This window comes from Tiliqua scincoides, chromosome 4 (assembly GCF_035046505.1).
Source record: "Tiliqua scincoides isolate rTilSci1 chromosome 4, rTilSci1.hap2, whole genome shotgun sequence".
Lineage (NCBI taxonomy): Eukaryota > Metazoa > Chordata > Lepidosauria > Squamata > Scincidae > Tiliqua > Tiliqua scincoides.
In genome coordinates this window covers 47,524,521-47,546,873 of record NC_089824.1, presented here as the reverse complement: position 1 = coordinate 47,546,873, position 22,353 = coordinate 47,524,521, and the positions used below count along the sequence as shown (strand labels likewise).

Genomic DNA, 22,353 nt, shown 5'->3' with positions numbered 1-22,353 from the left:
TAAGAGCTGAATAGTTCCGTCCAACGTAGAGTTAGGAACATGCAGACCAATTGAAAGCAATGAACTTTGTCATAACCAAATGAGCCAAATCGGAATAATAGGATGCAGTGTTCAGAGCCTGCTGACATGCTACCATTGAGTTAAAATGTCCAAGTTTTAGAAGTTGCCTTGCCTTTTAACAACTGCATTAACTAGCTGCCTATATGTCTTTGCCTGTATAGCTACTTTGTTGTACTATGTGAATGAATGAATATTTTGGTCTTATGTGAGAAATGTGGCAGTTTCAAATGCAAAGGGTTAAAATGAACCAAAATGTGAAAGACTCTATTGGAGTCTTTCTTGGATGGCAAGTGTTGACCGTAGTGCTCAGCTGTAGAATAATGACCAGGGGAATGTCTGAGTCATTATTTGTAATGCTAAAAAGTTGGTAAAAATTCTGCCTCATCCCAGATTTCCAACAAAATAATGTAAGGTTGGGGTGAAGAGTCAGACTATAAGGGGGAAGATGACAGGAAAGCCATTTAAATGTGGGGGAGCAAGAAAGAGTAAAGGAGACAAAAAAAGGAAGGTGCGATGGGGGACAAGGGTAAAAACAAGAGAAGAGCCAAAAGAGGAAATGAGGGAAGTGAAGGGAGCAGGAAAAAGTCACACTTAGGTAAATGGAGAAAAAAAGGCATTAAAAAGGAAAGGGAATATTTGAAGAGGATAGAAAATGAAAGGACACAGCCAAATCTGGATGGGGGGAATCCAAATGAGAAAGGTGCACCAAAAAAAGGAGGAAGCCAAAATGAGGACACTAAAGTGCCATTTCTTCACATGAGACTAGTACCAGGCACCTGCTGAAGAACAGGAACTGATCAGTCCTACTCAGCTCCCCTATATATCCCAGTGGGGAAAGGGTTCTGCACTCAACAGCAGACTGTTCTCTCAATTGTTCACGAGTGGTACTTACTGGGTGCAGGTGGGAGGAGCCTACTTCACACCCTCTTCAGCTTCTGAAGGGCTAGTACAGGGGGGAAGCATATCTGCGAATCCCGTATCTGAAGATTCCCTTATCTGTGGATAGGGTCCAGACTCCCCCCCCCCCAGCACGTGTACCATCCCTGACCTCTACCGAGCTCAGACTGAGCTCTGTAGGGTTAAAAAAATGCAACTTCCAGTTTCGTTGAGAAACCGGAAGTGAAGTTTTTCATGCCTCCCTATACCTTTCTAAGGCATTAAAAACGCCACTTCCGGCTTCATGGACAAACCAGAAGTTGTGTTTTTTAACCTACAGAGCTAAGCCTGAGCTTGGCAGCGGCTGATGTTCTCAGATTCTGCTGAGCTCAGAGGCCCCTCTGGAGGAGAGGGGTAGCGGCCCCCTGGAACTGTGGGGACGGGTGTTCACCCGAATCTGGAGTTTCAGCTATCCATGGGGTTGGTGGTTCCAGAACAGAACCCCTGTGGATAAGGGCGCACGCCTTTACAGATATTTGAGCCCTTGTTGCTACTTGCCCATCTGGCTGCTTATCTGCTTCTTGAAACTTTCATGTAGCTATCTGCTAGTTGGGGTGGGGAGGGCTGTTATATAATAGGACACTAACAGCGCAATCTTATCTTGCGCTGGAACAGGCAAGCCAGGAGACTTGCACTGTATCCAGCGTGAGATAGGGCTGCAAAATGGCTCAACCAAAGGTAAGGGGACACTCTTCCTCGTACCCCTGGGTAAAACACTGCAGCCCCTATGGGTCTCCTCAGACTTGCAGCACCTTCTGAGGTGGCACAAGTTTGAGGAGAGCGGAGCTACTCTGTGCTGCTTGGGTATGGGGGCTAGGAGGATCTGGCATAACAGTGGGAGCTCGGCTGACACAAGGCTTGCTCTGTCTGTCGGCACGGAAGCTGAATTCAGCCTCCGCAGGCCTGTGCACCTCCATGCGCTGGCCCAACTGACTCTCAAGGAGGTGCAAATGTGCCATACGGCATGTTTGCAACCCTCTTGGGTTGCAGCAAGAGGGTTGCAGCAGCGAGAATGCTGTGATACCAACTGACAGGCAAAAGCTGCTCTGAATCTCTGTGAAGAGATGCGAGGATTCATGGAGGGGATCAATAGCAGAACACTTGCTTTGCATGAGGAAGGTCACAGCTTGAGTCCCTGGCATCTCCAGGTAAGGCTGGGGGAGTCTGCCTGAATCCCTGGAGAAACACTGCTAGCCAGGAAAGGCAGGGCTGAAATAGGTGGACCAGTGGTCTCACTCAATAGAAAGAAGTTTCCCAAGGAGCCCAGGGATGCAAGATCAAGTAGAGCCAAACATTGTTCTATTGGAAAACTAGATGAGGAACTCTCAACAACAGACTATATAAACATGACTGGTATATAAACATGACACTAGAAAGCTATTTGCTGTGGAAAAGTAATACTAATGACCAACCTCTTATCGTTAAATAATTACTTATGTTTTTAACATGTAAGCAACTAATAATGCCAGGAATAAACTGCTCCGGACTGAAGGAATGGTGCTAACTTGCTCCTTATTCAGCACACGCTTTTCTTGATGTTTTATTTATTGGAATAAAGCTTTGAATTTAGTTTCCCGTCAGGCAGTGTTTCAGAACTGCAAGCCTCATCCATAGTACATGAAAGAAAACGGTGGGGTTGAGGTGGCAGCTTCCCTGGGCATTTAGTCTCCCAGTCAACGAGGTAAGTAGTCAGCAGTGCCAAGCAGTTCCTCTGGCAACCTGAAAGCTTTGAAGTAAATGAAAGGATTTCCTCTTTACCTTTACTGCTATATATGCTTCAGTGCGATGCAGCGAAGTCTGATCTGCAATAATTCATCACATCAATAAGACTAAATATGCGGAGAGGTGGGAGGGTTTATGAGAGCGTCAGTTAAATTGGCCAGGCGACTGCTATTTCAGCTCTTAAAGTGAGGTAATTAAGGACATCACCCGAACAAACAAGATGAGGAAACTGAACGTTTAGTTGAGTCACTAGCCTTCTGCATTTGTCCCCAATTTTTAAAATACATATTTGAAGCAATGGTTCGAGGCTAATTCAAGTCGCCAAAAAAAGTCACCATTTCATTCACCAAATGAAAACGGCAAAATCTCATTAAAGATTTAGTGAACCCCAACAATATGCTCAGTCTCATTCAACAGAGACGTAGCAAGGAAGCTCCTGCTTTGAAGAATGGGCAATTGAAAGGCATGGAAATCCTAATTCACTTCGCTGTGGTAGACTGCTGGGCTTCCATGAAACCTCACAGCTTCTGGATTGAAAGACTTTGTCTCATGCAGCTGACTACAAAATGAGAGCACACAGAGAAGAAAAAGGCCCACTGGCATACCCAGAAAAGGAATAGGATTTAACAGATGCTCTTAAAGTGACATATTTTAGATATCAAAAATAGTCAAAATAGCATTCTTATTCATATTTTAATTTTTAATAAGCACCTGAAGTCCTTTTATCCTTTAGGCTCCTTTAAGGGATGCACGACTTCTTTCTTTCAATTTACTTGTTCTCATTCCCTCCCATTTTCAACTTTCTTTTCATAACCTGTTTGAAAATAATTTGACTTAGGGCACAATCCTGACTCACCCTTTGGCAGGCACAAGTCCCTTATGCCAGCCCAAGAGGGCTGACTGCTGCCAGGTGGTTTACCAGGTCACTCCACTGTTAATGTTAATTACACTGGCTACTGGTCATGGGTACAATTCTAGGTGCCGGTCATACTCTTTATGCCATAAGCAGAAGATATCATAAGAAAATTCAGATACCTGAAGAACTGTCTCCCTACTGACCCCTCTTGAGGTCAGCGAGGGCAGCCCTCTTGCAGGTGCCACCATCATCAGAGGCTTGACTGGTGACACAGGAAAAGTCCTTTGTGATGGCACCCCACATGTAGAACTCTCTGCCACACGATACCAGATTGGTTCCCTCTCTGTTTGTATTCTGAGGACCTCTGCAGGCCCATTAGTTGCATTTGGGGATTTGCTTCGATTTTGCTACGTTTGGTTTGGTTTGGTTTCTTTCCTTCCATTTGATGATGTATTTTTGCACTGTTTGATTTTGTTGTGGTCATGCTTTTGATTGTTTTATATTCTGTAAGCCACCTTGAACACCTTCTTTCAGGAAGAGAAAGGTGGGTACAAATATTTTAAATACATGTAAAGTCTCTGTACCCTGTGTTTCAACTGACAAGCCTCCCAGAATAGTTTACAAGTTCAGTGAAAATGATCATTACAATCAATGAAACATCATTCAATCAATGAAAACATCATTACAACAGAAAAAGTGTGTGGAGTGGGATGGAGGATTATACCTCATTGGTTTCTTGTGCTCCTTCACAGAGTAGTTGGGTACTTACTGTTCACTCCTTAAATAGCAGTGAGATTAAATAGAGATTAAGGGTGCAATCCTAACCAAATTTTCAGCACTGATCTAGCTGCAGTGCAGACCCAAGGTAAGGTAACAAACATGCCCTTACCTTGTGGAGGCCTCCTTGACTGCCTCCCCACTGCAGAATGCAGTGTATGTCCCATTAGCATGGCTATGTCAGTGCTGGAAATTTGGTTAGGATTGCACCTTAAATAGCAGTAGTTCCACTATAGTTGCTTCAGGGACCACTTGCAAACCATTATTTGTTCTGCTGGTAACTGCTAACCAGTTTACCATTATGTAAGATTATCTGTTCTCCTATTCCATAGCTGCTAAATTTACTTAGGGTTCTTTGATTGAGGGGTCCACCAATGATTCTTCAGAAGTCCAAGTATCTTTTATTTCCTGGATCACCTATCTCTACATGCTTCACTTTACAGAAACCATGCTGAGATGTTCCAAGGAAGATGTTTTTTCATGTTTAATATTTACCTGAACAGAATGGTCAGTTTACCTGGGGCAGACATAGATCTGACTCTCTAGTGAATGGCCTCCTTCTCACATGCCAAAGTTAATCCATCAGTTAACTTTAAAGTGTCTTCTGTATTTGTCATGTCCCAAGTTTCCCTCCCTGAAAACAGTGGTTCAAATGCATTTCCCTCTTCAGTAGATTCCACAGTGAAAGCCAATGTGAATAATTGCAAATAATTCTTGCACCCTCTCCTTGTCCTTCTGCAGGTTGTAACAGTATTAAGTAGAATTTACCTTGTGCCTGCCTTATATATCGAATATGTAATGCTCTTTTCATAGAATCTTGGCTTTGGAAGGAAGTTGGGGATCATGTTCAACCCCCTGTTCAGTGCAGGCAACTGTTAAGCATCCCTGGTCGGGGGCTATGAGCCCTCTACTGCATGAGGCAGGTTGTTTATAGTGCTAGAAATGCTCTTATGTTATCTTCCTCATGTCTAACCTAAATCATCCAATTGGACAACCATTGTCTGATTGTTGAACAACCATGCCTAATGAATGCTAATAAATAAATGGATATTAGGTAGCAGGGATGGGAAATCAAATCATGTGACTCGTGTCCGAGTCACATCATGTGTGTTTCACTGACGCATGTACTCTCGAATCAGGCGTATCACTGACTTGAATCTGAGGCCACTGACTCAGAAATGAGTCCCCACACATGCAGAGTTGAGTCTGCCTATGTCTGGGTGTGCTTACTAACTGTTTTCAGCACATGAAACACCTCATAGGGTCATTATTCAGACCAGGTGAGCAACAGCAGGAAAGTTCCAGCAAGGAGGCAGGGAAGGGTTAATGTTCTGCATTAGGCAGGAGGTGGGGCAGGGAGATAGGAGCAGGCTCTCTTGTCCATCTCTGAAGGAATCAATGATCATTGGACAGGTGGCTGGTCTTTTTTCCCCTTTGGACAGAAGGAAGAGCCCAAAGGGGGTTCTTGCCTTACGATTGGCTGAAGGTGGACAAAGGAGGTGAGGAAGCCAGGAAGTAGTAGTTCTTGGCTGTGGCTGTTGTAACCTGTGAGGATGAAGCTGCCTTATTGAATGACAGGCAATGGAACTTCTTCTGAGAAAAGCTGCAAAGGACTGGGTTGTAATGTTAATGTAAGCCTCCCACTGCTGCTGCACAACCCTTCTTTATTAAAGTATAAACTTGCAGGCAGGGATTAGTTTTTTACTTGTGTGCAGAATTTTACAGCTGCCTGGAGTGCTGGGTTGCCGTGGTGCCAAAATGGCTACCGCAGCATCCTGAGCACAACCAGGCAGCCTGCAGCAGCTCCTCAGGGGAAAGGGGCTTTAGTCCTCTTCCCCCGGGTAAGAAAAGTAGCCCTGCAATGGGTCTGCTCAATTCTGCAGCAGCTCTGGAGCCAGTACAGAATCGGAAGCACCCGTGTTGGGCCGTGTAGCCGACATAGGGCTTAGGATCCGGTGGAGCTGATATTCATCAGTCCCGCCCCCTCCCGCCCTGTTCTCTTCCCTCGCCATGCCTCCTTCCCACCCTTTGCCCACCTTCCTCAGCCTTCCCCCATCCTGGAACGCCTCCTCCCCACCTCCCCCCACACTCTCTCTCACCTTTCCGCCGCCCAGCAGTCCAGACTACTGCTGGGCAGCAAGTAACTGGGTTCGCGCTGGCCCAGCTCTGGCTCTTGGCTGGTACTAACCCTAGCAAATGTGTTTTATGGCATGTTTGCAACAGTGCGTGCTAGCAGTAAACAGCACACTGAGCTCAGGATTGGGCTCTTAGTCTTTTGGGGGCCATACAGCAATAATATGACAATGATAATTATGATTTCACAATTCTATTGAAATTTCTTGTTTTAATAGCTACTTCTAATAAAAGAAGTTGTAGATCTTCTGGGATAGTAATGTATACAAGATGGACCCTGGTATTTGCAGGGGTTCCGTTGCAGAACTCCCCACAGATATGAAATCCACAGATACCAGGGTCCACTGCACTAATTCTTTGTACTGCAGGTATGGATGGATACAGATTACTCTTTGCATTAAACTTGTCTGTCTCCTTACATGCAGCCTCATTCAGTGAACGTTGCTTTAACTGTTGTATTCCAGTGTGTAAAGTATCTATGGTTTCCTCTAAGATTTTTTTCCCCCTTCTACGTTTAACAGGTGCATCCTGTCCCTGCTGTTCTTTTTTCCAACTTGGCCTTAAAGGATCAAGAAGAATCATGTTTGAGAGAGTCTGTGGATGGCTACCAGTATTGCTCTTAGCACTACTATATCAAGTCTTCAAGTGGTATGTTCTAGTTTGTCATGAAAGTATTCCTCTCACCTAAGAATAACCTGTTGGTTAGCTTCAGACTTTTGCACATACTAAGAATTTTGCAAGCCCTACTCTAGTGTCAGAAGTGTAATATCTTCTCCTGAATTGGGTACAACTCAGCAGTTTACCCTGCCTTAAAGAAAAAAATTAAAATTAAAAAACCACATGTACACTACATTTCCAGAGAAACTTTTGGGCACAGTCTTCAAGTAACTGCCCAATCCTATGGGCCTTTTATGACAGCATATCTTCTGATGTGCTATCATATGAGGCCCAGCAACAATGTGAACATCATACTGGGCCTCATCATACTGGGCCATTTCCAGAGCCTTGGAGCCTGGGCTGCACTTACCTTGGTAAGTCAGTAGCAGGGGCATGTTGTGGGCAGGGAGGGGAACATTTGGGAGAGTTTCAGGGCAGGGAGAATTGGATCCCAGTGGCAGCAACTTGCACCAAGATTCTATCCCCTCTTTCCCAGTCAATTCAGCCTGTTTTCTCAGATTTATGCCAGCTATATAGCTGGCCCAGTTCTGAGGAGACCCATAGATGTCCAGGAAGCCTACCCAGAGGTAGGTAAAAAAAAATTCTGATTTTCCACCAACCACCAGCACCACCACCATTATAGCATGCAATGCATGCTCTGTTGACACAGCTGCATGCTGTACTCTAGCATGACCAAGGATAGGATTGAGCTGTTTGTAAAATAAATAATTTGAATGTTGAAAGTGAAGGACCAATGACATGCTGAAGCACTACTGCAACAAAAGCAGGTAGATTTTATTCTCTGCTGTTTCTAAGAAATGGTGTCTGATGCTGGTGTAATAGGAGAGGGGTGTATTCTGGCTCTATCTCGCGGCCAGGGCATGGTCTTGAAAGTACATGAAAGAGCAACCTTGCTGCAACTCATAAGGTTTGAACTGGTCAGTTCCTGAACAGAACTCTGCCTAAGAGTCCAGTATACACCTTCTTCATTTCCATGATGGAAAAAAGCTAGATATAAATGCAGTTACGTTATTCTTAAAAGTGGACAGTGGTGTGGTTATGAGAAAAAGGAATTGTCAGTTGTTATATGTACTATCTCAAAGTCAAAGATTGTTTATTGTATTAGCTAATAGCCATCACAATAAGATAAAACATGTAAATCCAAAAATACATCAAAGATACAAACAATGATAAAATGATAAAATGAGGTCAAAATCAAGCACAAAAGGCACCTACACCCATCATATTAAGGAATCTCCTTTACAATCTACCGCTATTTCCCCCAGGTAGTTGGCATGAATAGTTCTGGCAGCTTTGGCAAACAGCGCCACGCTATAGGTGACCGATGGGTCATAATCGGAAAGTAACCAATACAATTTCGTAAGTGTGTTCTCCCCTTGAAGGGTAGCCAAAATAGGCTCCAAAAATCTTATATATGTACTATCTAATCAATACTTGTGACACTCACAGAGGGCCTAGGAGAGGGAGGTAAAGGGGATAATTTGTACCTGGGCCCATTGTCAAAAGAGGGGCCCAGGAGCCAAAGTAGGGTTAGGATCTGACATTTTCCCATCTACTGAGACTTGTTGCCCATACGGAATGCTGGGTACATTACCATGACTGGGGATGCTGGAACACTACCAATGCTGCTTGAGTAGACCTGGGCTCCAAATACATTTCTCGTGGTCTCTACCCTCCCCTCACTCTGCTTCCCCCTCCCTGCCCCTATTCTGCACCCCCATCACCACCCTCCCCCATTCTGTTTCACCCCTTCCCCTTTGCAAAGAGGCCCAAAAGAGACTTTGTACCCCCTGGTAAAATTCTTCTCAGAGGCCCTGCACTCACACAAATGTATATGAAAGGGCACTGGATCGGGGAACAAAAGTCATAATTTTCCAGTAACAAAAATTTTACTGAAGAGAAATGGCAATTGCATAATAGAAATGCTTTCATAAAGGAAGGTCTTTGATTCTGCACAACTAATGAGTAACACCTGCATGTTCATTGCATGCAGGTAATAACAGAATAGAATGATTAGTTGTTGCCAATACTATGTCAGTCGTACAAGAAAGACTGACATTCTTTAACAAACATCGAAGAAGAAAGTAAATTTTGTTTTTGCTTGCATGTGACCTTTTGTTCTTGTGACATTGCTTCAGGTGAAAATTTGTTTGAATGTCAAGTGTTCAACATATGTTCTTATAATTTATTTATTCTAAAGAATTGTTTTGATCTACGTGGTTCCCAAGATGGCTTACCACAAATGATGGTGATGATCTTTTCCATCAAAACAGTTCTCAGAATGGCTTATATAGCACTGACCTACTGGACCATTAGCCGCAGCTCCCCATCAGGCTACATTTCTGTACATTGTATAGGGTGGCAGGTTTTTCACGAGGATTCAGTGGCTCCCCTGGCTGGTTTTCACAGCTCCCCAGGAAGTCACAGTTCAAAGATTGGGAACCACTGAGCAAAGGAATGATAAGGTTCCCTGTTGCAAAGGGACTCACAATCTGAGAAAGACCTTAAGCAGACATGAGCAACAACCACTGGAATGAAAGCTATGCAGACTTGAATAGGGACAGCTGCTCTTCCCCTGCTAAATATGAGAGCCCCAGCTTTGATATACTTTTGCCCAGGTAGTATGGGCGACACTTTCCAATTCTCTGGTGTTCCTGCCATGACTGCTGCTGTCCTTATGGGTCTTGCAGTGTGCCCAGGGAAGATACATATTATCATGCATTCCCCAATAAATACAGCCAACAACAGGTATTGGATTAAATGGGCCACTTTATTAACTTACAACAAGTGCAACAAGGCAAAATAGGAAACAATACCCAAACTAAGTGCGGGGTTCTAAATGGGGGAAACGGCCTAGCCGTCTACGTCCCCCAGTCTCATAGGGCGTCCACCCAACTCCAGGCGTAGCTCAATTGTTATTAAGCCCGCCTTTCACTGTCGCCCAAAGAGGGTAAGCCAGCCAAACTACTCTGCCTTCAGGTCACCCCTGCAAGGCCCCAAAGTTCAGACCAGGGACTAGCTTGCCTGCCTCCCCAAGCCGGTCAAGCATCCAGAGAGCGGTTCTGGTTCACCCCTGCCTTTGCTGGCTTAGATTGGACGCCAAGAAGGTCTTCTGTCTACCCACCCCGCACTTCTACCGCCACAAGGGGAGGTCAGCCTAGCGTTTGGCCTTCCCTGCACCCAAAAAGAGGTTCAAGCCTTGTTGCAACTCTGAAAGAAAGCGCCCATAACCCATAGGGGAAAGGTGAACTCCATCGCCACGGTAAAGAGCAGCCTCCTCAAAACCAATACTGGGATGATGTATAGCCGCTCCACCAAGCTCCGTGATGACCCTGCCCAGGTAAGCGTTGACCCTTTTGCGTGCTACCTCAATTCTTTTAACACAACTCGCCCACCGCCAAACTCGCCTAGGCAGCATGTCAGACCACAGGATAGTGATCCCGGGAAACTGACGGACTAACGAGTTAAAATCCTTGCGGGCCTGGAGCCTCAAGGACATGGACGTCCTCTGACCCAGGTCATTTTTGCCCAAGTGTACCACGATTACCTGCGGCAGGGGGTTGACAGTAATGTACTCCAAAAAGGCCAGGAAAAATTGGCCCCAGCACATACCCCTCTTGGCCAACCAGTCAATGTGCGCAACATCACCCATCGCCAGCTGAGAGCCGAAACTGGATGACATGGCATGCTTCCGAGCCCAAAAAACTATGGAGTGTCCGCAGATCAAGACCCTGGCTGGGCAGCTCCTTCGTGGACCTGTTAGAAAAAGAAGCACATTGTGAGATAAGCTCACTGGACAGGCCAAGAGAAAGGAGGAATCCTTCCTCCGCTCTAATGCTCACCCCCATGGCCAGTCATGGTCAGTGACCTGGTCTGCCCTACCTAACTTACAGGACACCCCACCTACCCATCATGCCGACACTGGCGCGGCACACGCCCACCAAGCGCTGCCAACAGAGCCTACGTGGCGCTGCCAACAGAGCCTACGTGGCTCTGACACATCTTGCCAACACTGGCGCGGCACACGCCCACTAGCACTGCCAGGAGAGCCTACTCGGCTCTGACACATTTCGCCAACACTGGTGCGGCACACGCCCACTAGCACTGCCAGCAGAGCCTACGCGGCTCTGACACATCGTGCCAACCTGGCACTGCACACATTGCGCCCACCTGGCGCTGCACACGCCCACTGGCGTTGCACACGGAGCCCTTGCGGCACCTTAACGGACGTAGTATTTAAAGGCACCAGAGCGCCATCTACTGATGCGCCTGATGCCCTGGGGGGAGAAACCAATGCTGGCCACAGTGGATGCTGCCCCAATCCTAAACGAATGCAGCCCAAACAATTCAGGCCTCAGGTCTAATTGAGACAGCGCTCTTTTAAAAATGGCCCGAAACTGGTAAAGTGAAAGGGGGGAATGATTCTCATGGCGAAATAGCGGGCCCACTCCTGCAGGAGCCATTAAGCAGTACTGTTCCATGACAGATACTGGACAAAGACACCGGCTCGGAGCCTGTTTCAACTGAATCCACTGCCCACGCCCTAACTGATCCGTTTTGGACAATCGCAAATGGAGGGATAAACTCCCAGGCTGTAACACACAGTCCCCCCACTGAAGGACTCTGTCAGTGGGGGCAAACCGTGACCTAACCAAAACCTCACCTGGGCGAAAAGCCCCCCAAAACATTACCAGAGTCACTGCCCTAAACAACAGCGACTCGTAGGTTGGGGAACACATGGCAATAAACTGCATGTGCAACCCCTATAAAATGGTGGGCGTGATAGGCAGGCGCCTGTCGGCGCCTGTGGGGAATTGCTGGCCAAAACCAGCCACCATCTTACGCACCCTAAAATCCTTGGTAACGTCCTGAATTCCCCAGACCTGGGACTGGAAGGAGATGGCTGCCAGATAAATTGACATAGATTTGCTGGATAACCCCCTATTATGCAGTCCCAAAATGAACTGCATAAGAGTGGGTCGAAATGGTCCCTGCTCTGGAACCAAAGCCAACCTGCAGAAAGTACCAAATTCATGGGACTTACTCAAATAACTGGCACGGGTGGATGGAGCCAGTGATGCCCAGATGGCTTCCTGGGCCTCATAATACCAAGTCCCCACAGCCATGGGGGCATGGGATCCGGATCCTGCCTGGCCACGGGGGCTAGCTGCCGAAAGCGCTCCTCCTGAAATCGAGAGAGAGCATCGGCTATGCTATTTTCAATCCCAGGCACATGTCTGGCTGAGAAAACAGTGTTAATAGCAAGATACTGTTTGACAAAGACTCTAACCAGATTCATAACCTGGGGGGATTTGGAGGTCTGCATGTTAACTATGTGGACCACGGCCAGATTATCGCACCAAAAGCGAACTGAAGAGTTGGCAAACTCCCCAGCCCACAAGTGGACAGCCACGACAATCGGGAAGAGCTCCAAAAAATGTCAAGACCCTGGTGATCCCCTCCTGCGCCCACACCCGTGGCCAGGGGGCTGCACACCAGCGTCCTCGGAAAAACACTCCAAATCCCAATCCTCCCGCAGCATCAGAATGAACCTGGAGCTCAGCCTCAATCAACTGTAAAGATCTCATAAGAACATAAGAACATAAGAACAGCCCCACTGGATCAGGCCATAGGCCCATCTAGTCCAGCTTCCTGTATCTCACAGCGGCCCACCAAATGCCCCAGGGAGCACACCAGATAACAAGAGACCTCATCCTGGTGCTCTCCCCTACATCTGGCATTCTGACTTAACCCATTCCTAAAATCAGGAGGTTGCGCATACACATCATGGCTTGTACCCCATAATGGATTTTTCCTCCAGAAACTCGTCCAATCCCCTTTTAAAGGCGTCTAGGCCAGATGCCAGCACCACATCCTGTGGCAAGGAGTTCCACAGACCGACCACGCGCTGAGTAAAGAAATATTTTCTTTTGTCTGTCCTAACCCGCCCAACACTCAATTTTAGTGGATGTCCCCTGGTTCTGGTATTATGTGAGAGTGTAAAGAGCATCTCCCTATCCACTCTGTCCATCCCCTGCATAATTTTGTATGTCTCAATCATGTCCCCCCTCAAGCGTCTCTTTTCTAGGCTGAAGAGGCCCAAACGCCGTAGCCTTTCCTCATAAGGAAGGTGCCCCAGCCCCGTAATCATCTTAGTCGCTCTCTTTTGCACCTTTTCCATTTCCACTATGTCTTTTTTGAGATGCGGCGACCAGAACTGGACACAATACTCCAGGTGTGGCCTTACCATCGATTTGTACAACGGCATTATAATACTAACCGTTTTGTTCTCAATACCCTTCCTAATGATCCCAAGCATAGAATTGGCCTTCTTCACTGCTGCCGCACATTGGGTCGACACTTTCATCGACCTGTCCACCACCACCCCAAGATCTCTCTCCTGATCTGTCACAGACAGCTCAGAACCCATCAGCCTATATCTAAAGTTTTGATTTTTTGCCCCAATGTGCATGACTTTACACTTACTGACATTGAAGTGCATCTGCCATTTTGCTGCCCATTCTGCCAGTCTGGAGAGATCCTTCTGGAGCTCCTCACAATCACTTCTGGTCTTCACCACTCGGAAAAGTTTGGTGTCGTCTGCAAACTTAGCCACTTCACTGCTCAACCCTGTCTCCAGGTCAATTATGAAGAGGTTGAAAAGCACCGGTCCCAGGACAGATCCTTGGGGCACACCGCTTTTCACCTCTCTCCATTGTGAAAATTGCCCATTGACACCCACTCTCTGCTTCCTGGCCTCCAACCAGTTCTCAATCCACGAGAGGACCTGTCCTCTAATTCCCTGACTGTGGAGTTTTTTCAGTAGCCTTTGGTGAGGGACCATGTCAAACGCCTTCTGAAAGTCCAGATATATAATGTCCACGGGTTCTCCCGCATCCACATGCCTGTTGACCTTTTCAAAGAATTCTATAAGGTTCGTGAGGCAAGACTTACCCTTACAGAAGCCATGCTGACTCTCCCTCAGCAAGGCCTGTTCGTCTATGTGTTTTGAGATCCTATCTTTGATGAGGCATTCCACCATCTTACCCGGTATGGATGTTAGGCTGACCGGCCTATAGTTTCCTGGGTCCCCCCTCTTTCCCTTTTTAAAAATCTCCAAAAGGAGATCCCGTTGAAATCTTTCACAAACTCCAGCCACAGCTCCAGGTCCTCCCTCATACCAGGTGACACCCGCAGTCTGTGAGACGGACGCCGAAGCCCCGCCATGGCATCGCATAAACGACGCACAAAGGCCCTGCCGGGGGCAATGACCTTACATGCAAAGTTAAGATGCCCCACCAGACTTTGTAGTTCCCTCAATGTTAACTTGCTGGACCCTAGGGCGCTAGTCAACATCCCGATCAGATTATCTAATTTGTCCCTTGGCAAGCGGCTGGTCTGTGTAACCGAGTCCAACTTGATACCTAAAAAAGTGAGCTTGCTAAGGGGGCCCTCTGTCTTCTCGTGTGCCAGTGGGACCCCCAGCTGCTCACACAGCGCTGTAAAGTCACCCAGGAGCCAAGCACAGACACAGACCCAGATGGTCCCATAAAAAGGAAATCATCCAAGTAGTGGGCAGTGGATTGTAACCCAGTTCTGAAACGCACAGTCCATTCCAAAAATGTACTGAACGCCTCAAAAACCGAACAGGAAATTGAACACCCCATTGGCAACACCCTATCGACATAATAACCGCCCTCAAACTGGAAACCCAACTGGCAGAAATCCTGGGGGTGCACTGGAAGCAATCTAAAGGCAGACTGAATATCTGCCTTGGCCATCAAGGCCCCAGGGCCACACTTCTTGAGGTGGGCAACCGCCTCGTCTAAAGAAGTGTATCTGACTGAACACAGGTGGGTCGGTATCCCGTCGTTTACAGAGGAACCCACCGGAAAGGACAGGTGGTGAATCAGTCTAAATTGGCCCTGGGCTTTTTTAGGCACCGCACCACACCCAGGGGGGATACCTGCAAATTCCTCAATGGAGGAACCGCAAACGGTCCAACTACTCTACCCGCCTCCACCTCCTTGGCTATTTTTCCTCGCACCACCTCCTCCATGCCAGTCACTGACCGGAGGTTGCGAGTGAACGTGGGCCTAACCGGAGGCGGAGCCTGGATCTTGAAACCAAACTGAAAACCCTCAAACAACAATCTGGCTGCAGAACGATCCGTATAAAATTGCAGCCAGTAAACCAAGGAGGGAATCTTAATTGGCATTGGGCCCTTTGCCAACACCAGTTGAGGGTCCACCACCAGGCTTTTTCCCACGGAAGGAGCGGAAACCCTGCCGTGGTCCACTGAGCCGTGGACGTTTTGCAACGGGATGCCCAGCCGCACACATGGGGCAGCCATGGGAAAACGAACATCCCTGCCTGTTGCATTTGCCCATGGCATTAAATTGAAGGCATGCGCGAGGGGTTTGAACCCACTGCGCACCCTCAGGTGCCGTAGGCTGCTCAGGTCTGGAACGAGCAATCAAATGCCCGCTATCCGCCCTATCCCCCAACATTGCCCTAGCCGGCAGGACTAACTGCACCCAGAGTTCCCACTGGGGTATAGTCCAGTCCAAAGATGGGTCCTGCGCGGCTCTGATGCGAAATTGACGGTCATAAGCCATCCAAGCCACACCAGCATGATCACGCAAAGTGCGATGAATAATGTCCAGGTATTTGAATAGCTTCCCCGCCTTTTTGGGGTGCAACTGGACAGTGACCCCAGCATAGACAATGAACCCATTCAGCCAATTGGTCCAATTTTTGTCTATCTTCCTCTGCCTGACGGTTTCCTCGTCACGCACAGGGTCTCCCACTTTGAGGGTAGGCTCAGGCTCAATGTGAAGGAGACTGAACATGTCCACAAAGTCACCCCGCCATATCTTCTCCTTGACCGACATGGCGAGGTTAGAGCCCAGAGGGATGGCGATGATGCCATACAAAACCATAGGCTTCTCCTTCTCCACCACCAATCCAAATGACTCATCCCCCCAGTCCACATCCTGCTGGTCCAACTCTGTGTCGGCCGTGGCAGGATAATGACCACACTGGGGGGGGGGTGCCCTGCGGGCCCTGGGACCAGATTTGGGACAGGGAGATGCCCAACCCAGGGCCCAAGGGTACTGTGGGTAATTGGGCCCCTGCCAAAAGGAAGGAGGCTCCCAAGGAGACCAGGGCTGATCTGGTGCAGCCCGGCTATGTGCCCAAGGAATGCCTTCCTTGTCTTCCCACACAGACTTTGCATTGTAAGCAAAGTCCGCCCACGGCTCACCTTGCCCACCGCAGCCACTATAAGCCTGTGGCCGAGGCCTTTTAACAGGATGGACCACCTCCTCCTCCACTTCTAGGGTGTTGCCTTCCTGCGCCTCGCCCTCCTCAACAGTAACATGCTTATCCTCCAGAACATGAACCTGCCGGGGAGGGAGAGAGGCCCCTTTACTCTTCCTACCTGATCTGCGGGGTACGGGGACTGCCCCGGAGCTGGAGCCCCCATCACCCTGCCCCGCCTTGCGAAGGGCCTTTTCTTTTTGTCGCGCATCATAGCGAGCCATTAAGGCCCGCAACTCAGCCATTTGATCCTCATCATCCGATGATGAGGAAGGGGAGGAGAGAGGCCCCGCTGGAACTGCCTTTCTGGCCGCCTTGCCACCCAACTTCTGAGCTTTCTTCCCCATGTCCACCCCCCAGTGAAGAAATATCCCAGTAGGGGCCCACCACCCCGTGTTCTAATTTTTTACTGTATATGATACGAAAGGGAACAATCCGAAAAGAGGACGATCGTGGCAACGCCACTGCAGCAGCATGTTTTCCTGCCCCTCCGCGCTGCGACTGGAGCCCGCTGACTGGAAGTCACCCAACTCTGTAAGGCAAAAAACCCTAGGGCAGTTGGAGCCCTCAAAATGGCCGCCGGCTAAATTAATTTTTTTTTTAATTACAAAATGGTGGCGTGCCACGAGGCAGGGACCTAAAATGGCGCCCAGCCACGAGGCGCCCCCCCAATGGCTGCCAAAATGAGGCCCACACAATCGCCCTCCAAGGCAGGGAGGCACCCGCAGCCCCTACTATCGGGATGTTCCTGCGCCCTGCGCCCCGCGGCGCAGCAGGCAGAGCTCACAGCAGGCGGCCCTTTTATGTTGCCGCTCGGTCAGAGCGCACAACGGGCCACCCTGACTGCTGCTCGCCTGCAGAGCGCACAGTGGGTCGTCCCCTGGGCAGCCCTTTGATGTTGCCGCTCGGTCAGAGCGCGCAACGGGCCCCTCCAGACGATGCTCGCCCGCAGAGCGTGCAACGGGTCGTCCCCTATAGCAACAGCTCGCGGGGCTTGTGCCCCTCTCGCCCCAGAGCAGACCCGCAGAGCGCGCAGCTCGACCCCCTCGGAGAGGCTACCCACTGCTGCTGCAGACGGGAGCCTGCAAGCGCGGATTGCCGCACTCCAAGCCCCGTCACGGGGCAGCCTCTCCTCCGCTCCTGGAAAAAGCGACCTGCTCGGTCGCTTCCAGGAACGGAACTGAGCTGGGTCTAGCGCCTGCACGCTAGATCAGGCTCAGTCGTCCCGCCCCCCAAGGCCAGCCAGCCAATCAGCTGGCAGCAAAGCCCTGCTGCCGGCTGATAGGGGGGATCAGCCTGGCAATCATTGCTAGCGTGCCCATACAGGCACGCTAGCTGCCTTTTTTTTCTTTCTCTTTCCTGTGGCTGAAATTGCATTGTTTAAGATACCAGTAGATTGTTTAAGATACGATAAAGGCTGTTTAAGATATAATACCTAATATGTTATATGATTTTGTAGAAAAAGAAAAAAAGTTGATTCAGAACTCCTCACTTGCCACACAACTTTCAATATCAGTTCTGTATTTGTATTTTTATATTTAGTTTGTGTTTGTTAATTTAGTTAGAAGGCATTCCAAGGGCCAGGGCCTCCCTGGCCTTCAGAATATCCTCTGGAGGTGAGGGGAGCAGAGCTTCCCACAACTCTGGTGCAGTGTTTCTCAAACTGTGGGTCAGAACCCACTGGGTGGGTTGCAAGCCAATTTCAGGGGTCCCCATTTATTTTAATATTTTATTTTACTATATTAGACTTGATGCTACCATGGTATGTGACTGCATATGGGAAAATGTTATACATCTGTACTTATAACAGGCTACTATGTATATGCTTTTAACAATGGTAGTCAGTGGGACTTACTCCTGGGTAAGTGTGGGTAGGATTGCAGCCTAGGATTGTTAAAAATTTTCCTGCTTGATGATGTCACTTCCGGTCATGACATCAGTTCCGGTGGGTCCTGACAAATTCTCATTCTAAAAAGTGGGTCCTGGTGCTAAAAGTTTGAAAACCACTACTCTGGAGGATTACAGGGCCCTGAAACCTGCAGATTTCATTATCCATGGGTTTCCTTATCTGAGGGGGTTCCTGGAACAGAATGCCTGTGGATAATGTGGGAGGCCCTGTATATAGTACATTAGGGAGTATAGGGTTGCAGTCTAAGGTTCATAGGGTAGAATGGAGGCAGACAGGTGAACTTGGTACCGTATTTTGTGATGTACATTAGCAATGAACCCATTTTTTAAGTATAGGCACTTTTCACACACTAATGGAACATTTCCGGTAACTGGGCAAAGATATAATAGATCCCTTTGCATTTGCAAAATCATCATTATAATTAACATCTATTATTTATAGAAGCTACCTAAAATATATCAGGTCCTGGACAGAAGTATAATGAACAGGTCTCTGCCTCTGTGCTCACAATTTTAAAAAGAAAGGCAAGAGGAAAAGAGACTTGCAAAAAGGAAAATAACTTTGCAGCTGCTGTGTAAATGTAAAAAGAGGTAAAGTGAAACTTATATACAAATTGACTTCAGAACAGTAAAATAACAAATAAATGTAATAAAGGATTAAGACAGAAAAGCAAGAGAGAAAACATGAATTTTTAGTAATTTGTTTTAAAATAAGCAAAGATAAGAGGAAAACAGAAAGGCAAATATCAGCGTCCAGATATCAGCGTACAAATGATAACACCTGGGGGGAAAAATCAGATTGTAAAGAGAAAGTGTATAGGGATTTGGGGGGGGGGAAGAGAACCAAGAAATGAATGCCGATAGATTCCTTCAGAGAGAATTGAGAATAAGATAAGTGACAAAATTTAAACAATTTGTGAGACAGAAGTAAAACCAAAAAAATGACAGTATCATCAAATCCCAGAGAATGAACATAACTATGATGATCAATTGTATGAAGAGCTAAGGAAAAATCATTGAGAATGATTGAGAAAAATTACTGAGAAGAGTCCTTGTGACTTAGCTTGAAGGGCATTAAAGATATTCAGAATAGATGGAGTAGAACTTAGAAGTACAAAATCTCTAAGAAAAATTAAAAAGCAAATATTTCAAAATTTAGACATTGGGGATATAAAATAGCATTCCTTCTGAGCTGTGCAGCCATGAAGCTGAAACTTGAGCCCCACGCAATGTCCTTTCTGGCGCTTTGTGTCAGCATTGCTGAATGCTCTGGAGCTGCTCCTATGCAGCCACTGTGCTGCTCCACACATCCCTTGGAGTTTAGGGTGACAATAGATAGTATCACTTGAGTAGCTTGGAGATGAAAGTCAGAAGAGAAATACAGTGATAGAAAGTGTTCTTAAGAAACAGGAAAAGAAAAATGTGTTTGGAAAAAGGACCACACTACAAGCAGAAGAGAACTTACAATGTGAACAAGACAAGAATGAATGCAATAGTGTTCTCAGAGGGGGGCACAGTACTAAGTTTTGCAGGTGCCTCAATGCGCCATGTAAACAGCACCTCCCCCTCACCTTTGGAACCATTTTGGGCAGTGAAAGCAAAGTTGAGGAGATGCCTCCATATTGCTCTTGCTGCCCGGAATGACTTTGAAGGTGAGGGGAAGAGGGCCTCTTACAGGGCATGTTGAGGCACTTGCAAAACTTAGCGCTGTGACCTCCTCTGGGAATGCTACTGAAAGAATGCTTTCTTTAATGTTTAAAAACCTTATGACCTGAAACCTCAGGGAACATCTGTTCCTGTATATTGTGACCTGTCCCCTAAGTTAATCCGAGGGGACCCTGCTTTGGTTGTCACTGTTAGTAGAAGCCAGAGGAGTGGAAGTGAAAAAAGGCCTTTTCTGTGGTGATTCTGCAGCTATGGAACTCCCTTCCCTATGGATTAAAAACATTAGAGGTATTTTAGAAAATGTAGGCATTTTTATTTTAGCTTGTACTTTAGGGTAGGTGAGGACAAGGAGGTTTTGTTTTTCCTGGCTGCTAGTGGCAGTATGATTGTTATGGTTTTAATGCTGCTTTGGCTATCTTAATTTGGAGGCTTGATTTTAGTAGCTAACATTGTATTACATTTGCCTCTAAGCTGCTATGATTATTTATGGGGTGTGGGCTGATACTTTGGAATTTTATTGATTCATTTTGTTTTATTGTGTGTTTTATGATGTTTTATGATTTGGTTTTATTGAATATGAATTTGTTAGCCGCCTTGAGCTCGAGAAAGATGGGATATAAATCTTTCCAATAAATAACTAAAAATAAACTTAATGAGCAATAGCTATAGAAAAAGCATGGCAAACAAAATCAAGAAGACAAAGTATGTTTAATTGAAGAAGAAAAGCAAGTGAGGCAGAAACTATAGAAAAATTGGAGAAGGAGAAAGGATGACTAAAATGTGATGTGGAAAGAAAAGTAGAAGAGCAGAAGAAGCAGCAGCCAGAAACAAATTATTAGAAATTTCATCTGCAGTAAAAGAAAGAAATTTCTGTGCTAGAAAGTAAGGAAGAGCTCACAAAGCTCGTTTCTCTCATAGAATTCAGTGACTGCAGAACTTTGGAATTTCAGAGTGCCTTTCTCTCATTTAAAGTTATATGTTGAAGCTACATCAGTATTCTTTTGTTGTTTGTACAACTTTGTCCATCTCATTGCAAAATAGGGACTGCATGCAGGTACCAAAACAAAGGAGACACAAATATAGCATGAGGAAGACCCGTTCTGGAAACAGCATATGCAAAAAGGATCTAGGTATGGGCAGACCACAGACTGAACATGAGCCACTAGTGGTGACATACCTGTGAAGGGGGTCCATGGGTGCAGGTGACCCTGGACAGCATGGATGGGGGCATTGGTGCCCTCCAGCCATGCTGCCCCAAGGACCTCCCTCCCTATGAAATGGTATGATGGTTTGCATTAATTTATGTAATAAGGCAGCAGTGAGTTTGTGTGCAACCTGGACAAAGCTATGTTTATGCTGGACAGTCTCCATATTAATGGCCCATGCAAATGATCTTGGGATTTGTTCTGGAGTTTGGGCTTTTGTTCTTTCTAAAGTATCAAGTGCAGTCAGGGACATGAGTTGGGTGCTGTGGAATTAGGCTCAGATGAATTTCATTGAATGGGCTGAGTTTATACACAGCTTCTGACTGATCACAACCTATTTGCTGCTGAGCAGGAATTTTCCTTTGGGTTAATGTGGCAGTATGTCCGGCTTGTTGTGATCTGAATTTTTTTCCCCTTCTTCCTATCAGCATCTTTCTGTGGGTCGCTTTTTTTTCTGCTAGTGGAATATTGTAGTTTAAATTGTAACACTGACCTTTCGGATACTGGTGTGAGTGATTCTGCCTTGCAGCAGAAGGCTGGCCTAGTTTTATCTTTTAGTCTCTTTTGCATTGTCAGTGATTAAAATCATGGTACTCAAAATAATTGTGGTTTGTCTTATTGTTGTAATTATTTTCTTCTTATTGGCCTAGGTCTATATACCGTTTGGTTTTTACTATTATAAGCAATTTACTTTCAGCAGAATATGGGGAGGGGAGAGTGATACCCTTTACTCTTAGAGTCTTTTGTCACTTAGTGCTTAAAAAAAATGTAACTTCCTTGTTGTGCAATTTCTCAGTGTTGTCCTAGTACAATGACACTGTAGTCAGTAGCACTATGATGGCAGTGCAGTCAGTCACTTCCTTGGGCTACAGAAATGTCAGTATCTACTAAAAATAGGTGCATGATGTTGTGGTTTCTTTTCTTTCTTTGGTATACTTCTTCTTAGTCCAGCTTATTGTCTTCATCATTCCCTTGATGACAAGCTTTTCAGATCCTGGACACTGACAGTTTTACAATGATGTTCCATTTATATAGCTATCCTCTGATCTCATGCTTTATCTCTTCTTCTGGTGAACTCTCTGAAACTTAAAT

General features: G+C 46.7%; 1 protein-coding gene across 8 annotated transcripts in view; it reads left to right on the top strand.

Moving 5' to 3' along the window:
• The window catches only part of SNTG1 (syntrophin gamma 1), a 318,816-nt gene that overhangs the window by 133,192 nt on the left and 163,271 nt on the right, over nt 1–22,353 (top strand). For all 8 annotated transcript variants that reach the window (XM_066626316.1, XM_066626306.1, XM_066626311.1 and 5 more), the window contains one exon: nt 7,006–7,132. The gene's annotated coding sequence lies outside the window, so the exon portion shown is untranslated. The remainder of the gene's footprint in view (nt 1–7,005; nt 7,133–22,353) is intronic.